This window comes from Rhea pennata, chromosome 7, assembly GCF_028389875.1.
Source record: "Rhea pennata isolate bPtePen1 chromosome 7, bPtePen1.pri, whole genome shotgun sequence".
Lineage (NCBI taxonomy): Eukaryota > Metazoa > Chordata > Aves > Rheiformes > Rheidae > Rhea > Rhea pennata.
Genome location: NC_084669.1, coordinates 3,734,831 through 3,747,284, shown reverse-complemented (window position 1 = coordinate 3,747,284; position 12,454 = coordinate 3,734,831). Strand labels below are relative to the sequence as shown.

General features: G+C 50.8%; 1 protein-coding gene across 1 annotated transcript in view; it reads right to left on the bottom strand.

The window, feature by feature from the left end:
- The window catches only part of CTBP2 (C-terminal binding protein 2), a 130,399-nt gene extending 118,149 nt beyond the window's left edge, over positions 1–12,250 (bottom strand). Inside the window, exon 1 of the mRNA XM_062579896.1 lies at positions 12,197–12,250. The gene's annotated coding sequence lies outside the window, so the exon portion shown is untranslated. The remainder of the gene's footprint in view (positions 1–12,196) is intronic.
- Between the last annotated feature and the right edge of the window lie 204 nt (positions 12,251–12,454).

The following is a 12,454-nucleotide window of genomic DNA, read 5'->3' as shown; positions in this document are numbered from 1 at the left end:
CCCTCTGCAGTACTCCCACGTCCACACCTGAGCTCCTGAGGTCGCTACTCCCATCTTCTTGGGGGTGCCAGGAGCCCAGTTTTTATTTGACTGAAAAAAATCAGGATTGCTGTAATTTAGGCTGGGCCAAAATAAACCAGTGCCCATCTGTCTGGAGGCACGCACACGATCCCATGGAATATGCTTTTAAACACTTGTATTTAAGGGCAAGTCGGAGAGATTAATGACCACTCCACAGCGGTCCTCAAGGCAGCTCTGATGGCTGAAGTTACCCAAGACAGAGAAGCTGTCGGTGTTCCCAGCGCAGGAGGGAGCTGTAGGCACCTGTGCTCAACGCGTGCAGGTACCAGGTCCGACTTCAACACACACCGAGCTCAGCACAACGAGGTCTGAACTAGAAGACGTTAAGGGTGAAGATTTCAGTTACACGTAAAGCATCAATCTGCTGACAAAGTGTCATATTCCACACACAGCTGGTGACTAAGGGTTACTGTCAGTGTAAAGAGGGGGGGAAAAAAAGAAAGAAAGGAAGAGAGAATAAGCTGTTGGAGATGAGAGTGGCTATTTTTAGACTCCCAAAGAAGCCTCAGCACAGTCTTAAGAGCACCGGACGGTGCTCCAGCCACTTACACACTGCTGCCGTTGCTCTTGCATGTATGGCTATCCCACAAAGTAGTATTTTTTTTTTATATACCTTTCTTCCTACCTGCCAATCTCTAGTCCTAAAAAAGCTGTAGGACGCAGTACCATTAGGCACTGCCAACAACACGTTACCTGAATACAACAGGAAATTTTAAAATTTCAACTGCATACACCAGACACTCTAATACATGTATATTTTGTTTGATTTACTGCTCTGCAATACTTTTCTTCAATCTCTCGAAAGTAATTTTTCTCCAAAGCATAACTGCTTAATTGGCAAGTGTACAAAATATAATTACACTGCATACAAGTTACAATATTGCTTATGGAAATATCACCGTTGATGCATTCTGCTTTATTTTGTGTTTAATCCCTATTAAGAGATCTGTACGAAAATAGCTAGGTACTCCTGATTTTATAAACATGACATGTCATTCAGTCACTTCTCCTAACCAAAGACCAAGCTCAACAGAAAGAAACGAGAAAATTCCTAGCCTCGTCCAACACATCGAAGTTAATAATAAATTCCTGCTGCAGATGTGATCGGCCCTGCCAGCTCCAAGGCATCCTTGCTGGAGCGAGCCCCAACTCCACCAGCATTTACACATGCAACCCAGGCTACACACACAAGTAAATGTGCAATGAGATCTGGAAAAGAGTCTCACTAGTTGCACTAACTAATATTAACACGTTTTAAGTGCCTTAATGGTTTATTTATTTGCTTTAGTAATGAGATTAATATGACATTTGTTTAAGCTCAACCATATACAGCCAAACATCTAAATGTCCTTAACTCAGAGCACTAGCCCAAGCTTTGTTATCATGTGAACTTGTTTTACCATTGCGCTTTTAATTCCACCAACACATTCGTATTTTGCTCCAGTTTCACTCTAAGAGGTCATCCAGTATACAAAGTTCTTGAACGACCAAGTAAGCCACCAAACCACACGCTGTCCAACCACTTCGTGTAATTACTGCTTGCTTTGTAGCAAATCTTCTAACGCATTCATCAGACCCAAAAAGCTGCGCCATGTACATCTAGCAGATGCCATACACGGGATCTTAAACAACATTTCTGTTGTTACCAATTCTGGCTATATAAGCAATAAACAGGCTAGAATTTAGACATCCCTACAGCAGGTTCTCACTGTGCTGTACGAAATGATGGATGAGGTAGATAGGCAGATCTGAAAGCTAGCCTAAAAAGCTCTAACAGAGTAAGTGCGAGAACATCCAGCTCCATGTTTTGCTTTAAAATAAAATTTTCTCTCTTGATAACCCCAGCTTCATTCCCACCAAGTAATGCTTCGTAGCACAAAGCGTAGATAAAAAAAAAAGGGGGGAGGGAGCACCCCTGGAGCACTCTCCGTGCAGCGCCACGTGCGATCTCGACCTCCTGCGTGGAGTCAAGGAGCGCACACCAAACTCTGCAAAACTCAAATTCTCACACCGGCATCGGCAACATGCCTAGATATAAATAACTTTGTCTCAAATTACCATACTTTGCCCACAGTTCTGCTTGCTTTTTGCTTGTGGTGGCTCTTTAAAATAAAATTGCAAAGAAATGCAGTGTTTTTGTTGTAACAGCAACACAAGCAATAAATAATGGCATTTAAAATCTGGGTTTGACCCGTTTCTTCAGACCCGTTTCTTCAATTGTTTGCATTCTTGTCTCTGTTCCTCTCAGAAGTTTCCCATCAAGGCTGAACTTTTTCTGAAGAGCAGCTAAGAGAGGTTTAGGGTCTGAATAAACTCAGCACAATTGTTAAAGCTCACAACTATGAAAAAAGATATTCCTCCTTCAGTTTCTTCCTGCCCTTACGTGTGTCAGATGTGAATTAATGTATTAGCTGCAACAAGGAACATGGAAATTCCTGATTTCTCAGCGACCAGTAAGTACCCAGTGTTGACACTGGAGGCAACTGCTTGCTCACATGGATACATTTTTTTTTCTTTTTTTTTTTTTAAAGGTTTTCACAATGATGAGAAATTCAAATCTTACCAATTCTCTTAAGCTCTGTAATCAAAAAGTCACATTCTGCAAACCCTGCCTTCAGATCGAGGTTGCCTCTCTGCAAGCCGTCATCTCGAAGGAAATCTGAACTGCTGGTGCAGTGAGATCTATAGATGCTGGGACACTTTCACTACATGATGGGCTTTCATGGATTTTGAGGTCAGGACTGACACATTGCATGGCAGATTACCAAATTAATCCCTGCTTCAGCATCATTCACTGCCATAAACAAGCAGTCTTCATACAAGCAATTTCCAAAGGCAGAGGAACCACCACCACCTCCAGGAGGCTCTTCCAACATTAATTCGTGCCAGGGCTGAAGCTGTGAACCTTAATTCTAGCCTTTCTCTAGCTTCATCTTCCAGCTACTGGATCTTGTTAAAGCTCTGTCTTCTAGACTCATGAGATCCTTATTATTCAATTTATTCTCCCCATGACAACACTAATTGCCTTAATCAATTTATCTTCTAACGCTCTCCTGGATAAGTTAAACAGATCGAGCGCCTGGACTCTTCTAGTAGAAAGCTACTTTCCTGGTTCATTCCTCGCTCCGGCGGCTCTTTGGAGACCCTCTCCGAAATGGACCCTTCTCCCAGGACTGCCATCAGCAGCCACGAACCCTCCCTGCCAAGCCGCAGCCAAGCTCAGCCACGTCGGGACCTCCCTCTGCAACGGGAGACCCACCTGGCAACGTAAGCAAGGATCACCCGAGACCTTTGGCCACCGTATCGTTTTGGAAGCGTGCGTTCGTGACTCCGCGGCTCTCCGGAGACGGGATTTCTCCAGGCAGCCTCCGGCAGCAACGGCCTGCGTTATTTGCTCTTCGATAAGAGAAATTTACGGTCGGCCATATGACAAATATTACCTGCCCGCGTCCAAGCAGTACAAATTGCTTTTATCAGCGGTCACTCCTTTTCATTATTTACCCCTCTCCCAATCTCGGTGACATCGTGAGCGTTAGCGACAGTGATCCGGCGCCTTATCGCAGGCTCCTGACAAACACGTCAAGCAGCGTAAGGACAAAAATGAATGCCTCGGGGACCCTGCTAGAAACGCGTGTCTCAAGTTTCCCCTTGCTTTGCAACTGTATTTTGAGAACTGCCGATCTGCTGGGCTTGATCCAGTTGCACTTTTGCACATTCTTAACCAAAAAACAGTTGTGCGGCACCCAGTTGAATTTCTTGCGCATTTTTAAGTGAATAAAATCCACACAACTAGCTTTATCAAGTACATACAACAGGTCTTTAAATGAAAAGGAAAAAAGTTAGTTGTAAAAACCTGTTCAGGGTCTGTTGTCCGTAAATGTATGCTGATAGAGACAAAGTGCATCACCATCCTTCACTTCTTCATTAAACAAGCCTCATATCAACTAATCGAATCATTTACCCGGGACTTGCATTAAGCTGACAGATCCGTATTACTCAGCCTGTCCTGTTCACTTCTTTTAAATACTAATACAACGTAAGCATTGCCACAGTCTTCTGGGAATCCTCTAGTATTTCAAGGCTTGGTCAGAAATGAGCACTAAGGGCTCGCATTGCTCCCTGGCCAGCTCCTACAAAACTCCTCAACGGAAGACACAGAGCTGATGAATTAGTTCCAAAGGTCTGACTGGTGTATTTGCTGTTTAACATTCATCAGTGTCGATCAGGATCTGAACACATCATCATTCTTTTTCAAAAAGCATAAAAACATTTAATATTTTCGCCTCTTCTACTAATCTCATCTAGTAACCTAGTTTTATTTCTAATGTATTAGGGAAACTTTGTTGTTCTTATCACTACTGGCCATAGTTCCTCTTTGCATTCCTTTCCTTCTTTTATCGAGCTTTAATTTCCATTCATTACTACTGACTTTCAATGCCTTCCCAGGCGGACACGGCGTGCCGATGTGAGGAGACCACTTGGCTTGGTTCCTGCTTCTGCTGCATCGTCTCACTAGGACTCTCCAGAAACAACCTCAACAAAACCACCGGCTTGCAACCTCACTGCCAGGGGCCGGACCCTAGGACTTAGTGTGGTTGGGTCACCTCCAAGCAAGCACTCACTCCCAAGAAGCACGTTGTGCTGTTGGCTAGACAAAACTAAAATTGTGTTTCATCTCGCTTGGAATCTTTTCCCCAAATCTGCCTACATCTCCTCTTTCTAGCATTCAAACTTTCGTTGTTTAGATAGAAGCAAATACACAGGTTTTGCTCTTCGAACAATGCCGAGGAGGAAAACACGTCAGGCTAACACACCTCCACTTCCCGGAGGGAGAAAGACGCTGCCACCACACCGTACCTCGGAGCTTACAGCGTGCCACAGTCCTCTCTGGCCACAGCTACAGCACGATCAGAGAAACAGGCACAGCGGCTCTTTGCACTGAAATAATTTGTAATACACAAAAGAATCCCGTTTCTTTCCAGAAGCCGAAAAGCACAGAATAGGTCATTCATACGCGCTATGAGACGGAACAAAGCAAAACTCTGCTACAAAAGACACTAGAAAGGGAAAAGCTGACGTTAGCATAGGCACGCTAATATTAAACTTCTGCGTACCTTAATTGCAGCCTTGAACGTTTTTGCCTGAAAGGAGGCACTCGTTTAGACAATGACCGCGACAGAAAACTTGCAGCACAAGCCTGTGCTACAAGATCACGGAAGATGATTAAAAGTGTTTTCTATATATTAAACTGAAATTAGTTTCATCAAATCTAATCGCATAGCAGCTTAAGCATCAAGTGCAATTTCTAACATAATTATTTTGTTTTTTTCCAATATTCCCTCTCACCCAGAGCTTGGTTTTCAGCATAAAATATCATAAAGAGTAGATACTTCATACATTACCATCTCTTATTGCACCATTGTGCCGTACCGCTTCTCATTACACTGCCAGCGTCTCCTGCGTGCAGTTTGTAAGGAGAAACTTGCAGGGTTTTCCCTCCAGCTAACACAAATAAAGGAAATTCCCCCCGACATGCAGACCGTCGTAAACCTAAAGGGTAAACTGATGAAAGCTAAGGAGGAGAGTTACAGAGGAAAGCCCATAGTTAACACCTGCCTGGTTCGCGCCGAGCGCTGCAGCACATGTGGTGCATAAAAATACACGTCTCGCCACTGCTCAAAGACCCCGCAGCAAACAGGCCCGGCGGCCGGAGCCCGAGCAAACAGCTCGCTAACCACCGAGCTGCAGTTATTCAAAGGAGGCTGGCAAAGGGCAATTTTTAATTAGAAACTTTATTTTGAAACATAAACGACGAGTTCTGCGTGCCAAAACCATCCCGACTGCATCAGCTTTCAGAGGAAAGAGAAGGCCAAGGAGACATCACACCTTCAAAACAAATATTGGCCAGATAGGCACACACACACACCCATAAACACGTGCACTTTGGACGCGGCGGTAGAAAACACGCAGAAAAGCAAGGGAATCCCCTCGCTTACAGTCTTGCTCCTGCTCTCACGGCTGGCGAGAGCAAACGAGACCAGAAGCGAACCGGTTACGGAGAGCAGAGGAACTACGTCGCAGCTGCCTCCACCAGTACCAACGGCAGCCTCAAGCCAAGCAGGGTAAAGCGACCGGGTGAGCACCTGCGAGCTCGCCTCGCCTCCCGGCGCGGCGGCCCTCGACGCCCGCGCGCCGCCCAGCCACGGGGATAATCGCCATTTCTGCTCGTTTGCCCCCTACGGGCGACGCGGACGGCTCACGGCCCCATCGGCTGCTCCCGCTCTCCTCGAGCCCGCCAGCGCCGCGGGGGCTCCGGCACGCTCCCAGCCCGCGCGATCCCCACCGCAACCAGAGCCCGGGCAGGCTGGCTTCGGAGCGCCCTGTAATTTTGCACCGACCTCCTCAGCAGAGGAAGCACCCCTTTGTCCAGAAGTGAGCTGATCTCCAAAATAGAAATAATAATAATAGACAGCATCCATTACACACTTGTTACATTTAGCGACGGAGCATCCATCTGCATTATTCCCAGTCTCATTAAAGACTTGGCTCCTTGTAAATATTATGCCTCCAATCCACGCGGTCTCTCTCCACGCTGTGCTTCAGGGGTCTATTTAAGTAATAGCTGCTAGGCATCGCCGCAAATAAACACTAACCGACTGTTTGACAACGCTGCACAAGTTAACCTGCGCAGGGGCGACGCCACAAGTCACTTTGCAGAGGTTGCTACCGGCAGCGCTGCGAACCGCTGGCAGGCGATCAGCCCGGCGCTGCTCACGCCTGGGTGCCCGGACGGGCGCCACGGTTGGGTGGCCCCGAGGCCCGCGTGGCCGCACCGGCGTTGGATGCCTCGAGGTTTTATAAACCCGCCGTTGCCTTTCCAAACTAAAAGGCGCCACGTCTTCCATGAGGAGCTCAGGGCCACCACCGAGGGGGACAACCCTCACTCCTCCACCACGGCTGGCTCCCACGCTCTTGCCCCGAGCCCAGGAGGAGGAGCAGGGGCCATCGACTCACCGCCACCTGCCATGCCAGGGATCACTCTCTGGAGGACAACACGGACTTTGCGCCAGCCATGCTCTTCCCATTTGTGTGACTGGTCTAACTGGAGACCTCGAAAGACCCAAACCAGCCTCTGCGCTTGACTAGCACCAGCACTTAGGGTTGTGCAGATCCAGGTGTAAACCTCTCCACCAGCTCAGTCCAGTCCCACGGTGTGTCTTCCCCCTCCAAGTTTTCCAGCTGCATTTTTTTTTAAATAATCCCATAAATAATACAAGCCAGGAGTTAAACAAATCAGAGCAGAGCAGAAAACAGCATGAAATTTGCCAGAAGATCTGCAAAACTCTTCCCACTGGCCACTATCAAGTTTTCCACTAACCCATTTACACTTGCAAGACTGATCTTTGCCTGATCTTTTGTAGATAAAACAAACCTACCTGGCCAAAACAGACCCCCAAACTCATTCAGTGCAAAGCAGCATACAGCGAAGCGTATCCTGAAGTCTCAGCACAGACACTCCAAGTAAGGCTTCACGTCTAGGGAAGATGGGAGCAAACCTGGGCCCAGCAACTGCTCATCTATTGACACCTATTCACAGGAGCTCATCTATTTACGTCCGTAAGGAAACGGGTGCCCGGAGAGCGGAAACACGACACGCAGCTGCACACATAACCGATACAGGAACGCCGGTATCGGGATGCAAACCCTGGAGGCACGCTGCCTACGGGGACCCCTCCGCCAAAGCTGGCACCCAGCGCACGTGATCACGCTGTGGGTCAAGGAATGGATGGGGCCCATCAAGAGTGTTTATCACCTACCTGGGAGGAGAATTAGTGAGACTTTAAAAAGGGCAAGGAAACCCTGCAACTTGCTCTAGCTTAGAGTAACGACTGATTTGCAAACTTACTTGATATACGTGTTACCCGTTCTCTAGCCTCAAAGTCAAACAAGACAAAATGGGATTTTTGCTTCTCCACAGTCAACTACATCTCCTTCCCCCAAAGCTATAATCCTTTTGTTTTCAATCTCAGCATCACTTCCTGAAAGTGCCATCGTGCCAGTAGCAGGATCTCAGAGAGGAGAAAGAAAAATAATTAAAAACTAGATGTTTAATCCTGTCAAAACAATTCCTACTTCTTAACGCATCATCATGACTCAGGGCGCAAAAAGAAAGGGTGCATGCGCTCATCGTGCGGCATCGATCAGTATAGAGTTAATTAAATAACGACAGGTTCTTCTGCCCTTCAACATCCAAAACTTCTGCTGACTTCACAGAAAATTTTATCTGGGGCCTTTTTGGCACTCTGTGCAAAAACACCAAAGATCACAGTCTCTGCGTGAAGATGGGGCTGCAAAGCAAAATGAGAAAATATGCGCTGAGTAAAGAAAGCTTTGGTTTCCATGCCCTCACCAGGGCAAAGGACGGTCACGTCGTTTTTCATCCTTTCACCTAAAACTTATCTTTATTATATTTCCTCTGGCAAAGGAGAAGGAACAAAAAATCAACTACAGGAAAAACAGAGGAGGAATGAGAGTTAGCCCAGAACTACGTAGGCGTGGAAGCAACAAAGCGCATTTCGGAATTGCATCTTTAAGCATCGTGTGCAGCAGCAGAGAAATTTCCAATTTCCAGCTAAAACGTTTGCGCTATCTCAGTCAGGGGCAAAACCAGCCATGACTTGCCAAGACTTCACCTCTAAAGTTTTAGTATTCCCCGCGAGTGGAAGAGGGGGATTAAACTGTCCCTTGGTCTACTGACATTGCACATGAGCAACAGCGTCGCTCCCCGACTGTTCGGCCCATGTGGACATTGCGGACCCTGATGCCTCTTCTCCTTTCAGAGAGGGAATATTCCTAGTGAATAATTTTGATTTTAAGAATAATTTTGATTTTAATAGCCAAGTCGGTTGCATAGAGGAAACAAAAATATCCCAGAGCTTTACCTTTCTTTTTACAACACTGTAGTTCCCATTGGAGCAGAAGAACAAGTATAAAAAATACTGAGCCCCACGTCACATTTGCTTGCTCTGTACTGTACCGTGCAGCCCAGAGCCTTTCCGGCAGCGCTGCTGGGAAGTGCCGGGGCAGAGCCGGACCCTCCTTTACGCAGGGCCGGGCGATGCCACGGGCCTGGATGCCTCCCTGGGCTCCAAAAATCACCAGTTTCTACGCAGGTGTGGTCAGCTGTTTGAAAAAGCTTACAGCTAGCAATCCCATCCCCACTTCTTCAGCGTAGCACCACGGGAACGTAAAGGAACGACAGCAATACCTGCTAGATTTTACACGAAGCGTAAACATGACACCTATCAGATTTTTTATGACATTTCACACACCAGGTTTTAACAGAACACTTGCAAATTGTCAGCGGGGTTGTGCTCAGAGGAGCTTTCTCGTTCCTTCGGCTCAATCACAAAGCCGCTCTCAGTTTTCACGGCCGGCAAAAAGCATCCAAAAAGCAAGGCTGCATTTGCAGTGAAAAGCAACCTACCCCCTTCAATAGGCTGGGCGAACCCAGATTCAAATTTTTTATTATTACAGCACTCGCATTCCTACAAGGAGCCAGCTGAACTGAAGAAGTTGTACTTGAGCTGCAGCCAGCCTCGCAGATAAACGGGCTTTACTGGCCGCAGGTTTTAGGTATGCACACCCCTGACTCGTGTCCAGGACCTCAAACGTCCAGGCTGAGGTTTCTACTGACATGAGAATCCAGCGACAACTGTCTGCATAGAAACGGCAGCGCTAAGACGGCAGCCTGCGCTACCGCTCTGACTACCGGGGAAATTCTCCTGGGCATTTCCATTTAGGAAAAGCAGGGGTGCAAAAGGGTGCAACTGCCTTCAGAAAGCGAGTCTCGGTAAGAACGGCGCGCCAGGAACGAGGCCCCGGCGTGGGAGCGCCGCGGGACGTCCCGCGCGGAGCCTCCCCCAGCCCGTGCAGCCTCCTGCCGCAGAAGCTCAGCCGTGGACCTGGGCAAACCCCAGCTCCCACCCGCCCGCTCCGGAGCCCACGGCAAGGAAAGGGAAAAACGCTCTTGCAATCCGCATTTCAAAGCATGTGAACGTTTCCCCCCACTCCATCGAAACTATCTTATTTTTTATTCAGCTTTAGCAAAGAACTTGCGTCTTTAATAACAGAAGAGCCCCCTTACTCCCGGGGCGCTGCCGGACACCCAGCCGGGGGAGCGCCGACAACACCTCCGCGTTCGCAGGCAGCGGCGTTTCGTAGCTCGTGAGAGCGAAGCCCTGTCCCCACTAATGACTAACAGGTGTGTGTTTCACACACGCTTCCAAAAAACAAAAGCTCCTTTCCAGAAACACCGCCGTGCATTTATAACGCCAGGTTTTTAGGAAAAGTCCCGAGCCTACACGACGCTTTACATGTAATTGCTCTCGTAGTAACTTCAGGCTGCCCCTCCAGGAGAAAGTTTTGCAAGAGGAGGAACGCAGTTCTGTAAGATTAGAGCACCGACAGCAAAGCGATTCCCTCGGCCAGCTACGAAACAAATCAGCTTTGCGGTAATAACAGATTACAGAACACAGCACCACAAATATATATTTTTTTTAAGCTAGGGGACGCGTAATTGAAACGCCTCCGATCCAACAGTCACCGCTGAATTCATAAATACCTCATAGTATTCCGAACACACTCGCCTATAATGAGACCGTCTTCAATTTTCCTTGGTAAAGAGACCTTTAAAGAATGCTAAAGCAGGTCGTCGCCCCTACGCGCCGAACAAAACAGGAACAAAAGCTTTTTGCCACTAGCCATCTCCTCTATCATTATTTTATTCACTGTGCCTAAACAAACCGAAAAGTACGTGGCTTTTTTCTCCCGAGTAACTGCAGCAACTACAATTTCACTGCGCTCGGCAATCCACCATCCGTAGGAAAGCAGCTGCCCGTTGTCCCTAACCAGCGCCGGCTATCGCCCTCGCCGCTTCGCTAACGCTTTTGCGAACCGCAGGATTAAAATGCCATACCACCCCCCGTGTTCCCGGGAACCCGGGGGATTTCTTTCCTCCGGTCACGGTGGACTTAATCAAGTGTGAACGATTCAAGTACTTCAGTCAGAGCCACGCACATCCACCGCACGCAACGCCAAGGGAACCCGGAGCAGAGCCGGGAGAAGGAAGCCGCTCCGCCGCCCGCGGACCTGCCTCCCTGCGCTCCCCCGACCGCGCGGCCCGGCGGGCGCGCCGAGCCCCCCCCCGGGCCCCTCCGGCCCCCGAGGGCTGCTCTGCCCCCGCCCAGGCCGAGCAAGCTCTGGGGAGAAGCAAGAGCCTCCCGCAGACCGGCCACGCCGCGGAGCGGAGCGAACCGCGGAGCCGGCGCGGCTGCTCCGCGGCGCCCGGCTGGTTTGCAAGGGTGCTGCTGGGGAACAAGGGGAAAAACCCAAACAAAACACGTTAAGACGTCCACGCCGCAAGTGCGAGCGGAGGGCAGGGCGGAAAGGCCAGGGCTGCGCTGCACTCCGCGGCGGCTGCCCGGCCGCCCCGCTCCGCTCCCGCGGCCCGGCGCGCCGCCGCCGCCCCGGGCGTCCCGCGGAGTTGCGAAGTGGCTGACCGGCGTTTGCATTCCCAGCGCGTGTTCGCAAAAAATATTTTAAAAAATAAAAAAATATAAAAATATAAGATTCAAAAATTACCCGCAAAGCGCGGCGCTGCCCCTCTCCGCGGGCGGCCGCGGGACGCCGTCCCCGCGCGGCCCCGGCGGCGCCGCCCGCGGGCGCGCAGCGGGGCTCCGCGGCGCCGCTCCCCCGCGCCGAAACTTTCCGCCGCGGCCGGCAGCGCCGCCCGCGGAAGCCCCGCGGAGGCGCCGGCGGACGCGGCGGCGGCTCCGGCGCTAAGTAAACAATGCGGGGCCGCCACAACAAAAGGCTCCTCCGCCGCCCCGCCGCGCCGCTCCGCGCCCGCGGCCCGGCCGCAGCGCAACTTGCGGCGCGGCCCGGCGCTCCGCCGCCCCCCGCGCGGCGCCGCCCGGCCCGGCCCGGCTCAGCCCGGCTCAGCTCGGCTCGGCTCAGCTCGGCCCGGCCGCCGCGCCGTGTCCGCCCGGGGCTCTGCCAAAGGCGCCCCCGGCTCCCCCCGCGCCGCGCAGCGCCGCGCACCCGCCGCCCTTACCTGCTCCCGGCCCGGCGCGGCCCGGCGCCGCCGCCGGCAGCCGCGCACCGCACCGCGCCGCGCCGCTTCAGCGCCGCATCCCGGCGCGCATCCGCCGCCGCCGCCGGGCTCCGGCTGCCGCAGATCCACCTTAAGACGCCGCGCTCGCCCGCGCAGCGCCCGCCCGCGGCGCGCACCGCACAAAAACTTAATCCTCCCCCCGCGCCGCGCCGCGCCGCGCCGCTCCGCGCCGCCTCCTCCGCCCGCCGCCGCGCCGGG